Raw genomic sequence first — 3,818 nt, 5'->3', positions numbered from 1 at the left:
CTTTCCCCAGACACGGCTAAGCCGCTTAGGTTACACGCGGAGGGTCTAACCCCCATGTGCTCGGGTCCGTGGTGTCGCAACACACCAAACGCCTGCTTTCGCAGACGCCCCTGCGGGGCAAACACAAATGTAATAAAAGGGAAAACAAGAGTGACACTAGAGCACTCGTATATCCGCCCACGTAAATTATATTACTTCCTGGAAGATTATGTGGGTTGTCTGCGGTGGTTTGTCATTTCTAGTCGCCGTACTGCCTGTTTGGTGGCTATATGAGTACCGGTATAAGTGAGGTCCTACGGCAAAGTTCTTTTACTTTATATAGGGTTACCGGACGCTGTATTTATAATTCAAATACTTGCTTCGATAGCTGCTGCCAAACAAAAAAAAAACGCAGAAGCCCAACAATCAATCATACGCTTTCGGCGTATTCTGGTTATCTACATCTTTTTTTCCAAATCAGGAGAGAATATCACATACTTTTGATGCGTATTCACTGGTAAAAATCAGATATAAACTTTAGAGAATAAAATATGATTTTAAAAATAAACTTCTCAATGTACAGTCGGCGTCATCCTTGTGTAGAGCACGGAAACGGCAACCTCCGGGGCGCTCTGGAGGCCGCCAGCGACGTCTAACGCTATAGCTGCTGAGTCCGACGTCTAACGGTAGCTGCTAAGCACTCTTCGTCACAGCAACTGCCGTTAGAGTTTGCTGGCTGGCTCCGGAGCGTCCCGGCAGCCGCCATTCTCGAGCTCTAAACAAGGGCGGCGGCGACTTTACCAATGTGTAGCATTGGAAAGTGCACGTCAAAAAAGGGAGTTCCTTATTTGTTTGGAAATGAAGTTACGAAATAAAGGATGACGGTCGAGGTCAGACACTGCGCCATGAAGGCTAATTTAGGTTTTTGCGTAGGGCTATTTGCCCCATTAGTAGCATTGCCCTCGATGCTGTGTTGTGCGTTTGAGGAAGATTCAAATTGAGTGCCCAGAGCATAGGCAACCGATTCCTTACATCTGTTACATATCGCAACACACGCTCTAGGCTGCAGAATGACAAAGGTTTGTCAACCATTGGCGCTAGGAATTAGGCTAATGACATCACGGTCCTTTTGAAATGGAAGCATCAACATTGGGCAATCGCATTGCATGAGCGCTGGGAATAGCTTTCGGTGTTTTGCTCCACGCATAGACTCATAGCGCAAGCGTTCACTCGTTTATTTCACAGAACAAACAAATAAAAAGTGTAATTTGCCAAAAATTTTGTTATCTGCTTAGGCAACCAATCATACATATTTTTTTATTTTGTAGCCTGATTTTTGGTCCTGCATGATGAATGAAATCACAGATGTAGTATTAGAAGGATTTACCTGAACTGGAAAGACAATTTTGCTTCACTTTGGAAGTATTGCTAGTTCTTTGGTGTCAGCTGCAAATATTGTCTCAACCAAAGGTAAATTCACATGGCAGCAATTCACTCATTCGAAAGAACAGGATGGCCTTCTAAGTTCTTAGAGCAGTTTTATTTATGTGGTGTGCTACTGCCATGTGGCACAGTTTCAATACTTCAATATGCATACATGAGTGCAGTGCTGCCTCTGTCATCTGTGTAACTTCAGTAATAGACAAACTGGTTGGATGCGAAAGAAGAATGCGCATTTGTAGTTGTACCAAGAATATCAAAATATTGCGTCCAATAATAATGAATGAGTTCGCCAGTAGTGTTTCGGTTCCTACCCTATTTTTGGTGGTCAAAGCGTGTCTTCATAATAGCTGTCGGTAAGAAAAAAAAAAGTCCCACTAAGGAGCAAAGAAAGTGGCAATTCCTACTTAAGTTCCCTCCATCAACGAGTAACATTATTCGTTTGTGACTCTAAAGTGAAGCTTCTTTTACAGGACAGCGGTAGTACAAATCACTCCATAAAGAGACATAACAAGTGCTAGAATTATTTATCCATGTGATGTGTGATTGAGTTGTCGTGAAGGCGATAGTTCACCCTTTTTTGCTAAGAACGTACTGCCGAGATGTAACAGTCATGCAGATGAAAAGTCGCTCGAATTTTTCCGCAGTAATTGAACCTGCGAGAGGAATGAACAATGCGAAATGAAGGAAATTACACTAGAAGCTTAGACGCGCGTAAGGGTCTTTTGTTCACAATGAACACTTATGACAATAGTTGTTTAATTATTGAGATTGCATATTGCGCGTATGTAGTTGCTGGCAGACTACCAAGGTTCGGTTGTCACTTGGCACGCAGAACTACGCCTGTCTCACAAAGTCCAATGCCAACACTAAAGTTGCCTATATCGACGAATCAGGAAACCTTACGAAACGCCCAAAGCAACATCGACATAACTTTGCCAGAGGGAACTCTGCTTCCAGCGCATTATCCGAACGCCACGAGAAGATTCCGCAGATTGGCACTCGGTGTCCGTTATTGCTGCAATGACATTGGTATCGACATCGTCTGAATTTGATATAATAATATCATATTCAGACGACGCACCAAGTAAAGGAACAGGCACGAGGAAATCTGTCGGCCATCTATGCACAATCAGTCCGTCGTTTTACCTCATTCTTAACCAAGTGACATTGCGTGTACTCCTCATGTTGAACAGAGGGGGGGGGGGGGGGGGTTGAGACTGTTACCTTGATCTTGTATTCTTTTAACTCTTACATTTTGCATAGTGTTGCTTTTACCTCAAGCGGAGAACATCAGATATCACGTAGCATGCACTGGGTGAACGGTAAATAACCATACCAGTTGAAAATTAACCCATACTCAACAACGAGATGCCCCAAAATCATATCGGCGTCTGGGTACCCAGCAATATATAATTGAAACTTTATTTCACAATGCATTTTACTCGCCAGGCAGCTCTCCAATAAACTCCTGGTTCAATAGTGATAACTGAGCGGGATTTACATACGTCATAAAAGTGACCACTGGGATGTCACAAACCGCTGATGTTCATTAATGCATGGCGAATTCTCAGGACAATAATAATTTATTTCAGGTCTACCTGACCATGTTTTTTCTCGTATCATCTCAATATGTTTCAGTAATCAGTACTCTTTCATCAAATTGCAATTTTCATTAGAGATCAGAGTGTGTCAGTATTCTGGTCCTTCCTTCGTGCTTGAAAATGGCCGCCAGTTCATCCAGCTTACACAATTTTTTTTGCACTGAAAGTCTCCATCGCCGCTCTTCAAGGTTCATATCACCCGCATTGCTAAGGGGCCCCTCACCAGGCAACATAGCAAGTTTTGGTTATATACTGGAAGTTGTTACGTGCCTTCTAGGAAGCGTTCTACCGCAAGAATTTTCCTAATTGGTTTATTAATAGCCGAGATGGAAAAAAATCCGCCAGATCCCACACCCTGTGGAAATCGACGTTATGCGAAGCAGTGTGCGGGGAGCCCACCAAGTTAGCGAAACGACCATGAGAGCACCAAGATGTAGGCGGCTCTTTCATGACCTACATGACACACATGCCATGACATTCATGTCTTGGCCTATCATTTATGTCCCAGCCCATTTCAGTGGTTTCTGAATGTTAATCTTTTTTCGCGGAATGATTCTCATTTTTGCTGAATTATGGTCATGACTATGACTTCTATTACAATCCTTTAGTTTCTTGTAATGAAATATTTAGCGCGAACAGTCGACAAGGACAAAGTGAAGGGGGACACACGAGCGCTTACTCTCAACTCTTTTGTGAGTCACATACTCACAACTTACTCAGTTGTGAGTAAGCGCTCGTGTGTCCCCCTTCTTTATGTACTTGTCAATCGTGCGCGCTAAATATTTCAATTCGAAT

The sequence above is a fragment of the Dermacentor silvarum genome, chromosome 9, assembly GCF_013339745.2.
Source record: "Dermacentor silvarum isolate Dsil-2018 chromosome 9, BIME_Dsil_1.4, whole genome shotgun sequence".
NCBI lineage: Eukaryota > Metazoa > Arthropoda > Arachnida > Ixodida > Ixodidae > Dermacentor > Dermacentor silvarum.
This window is presented reverse-complemented; position numbering follows the sequence as displayed.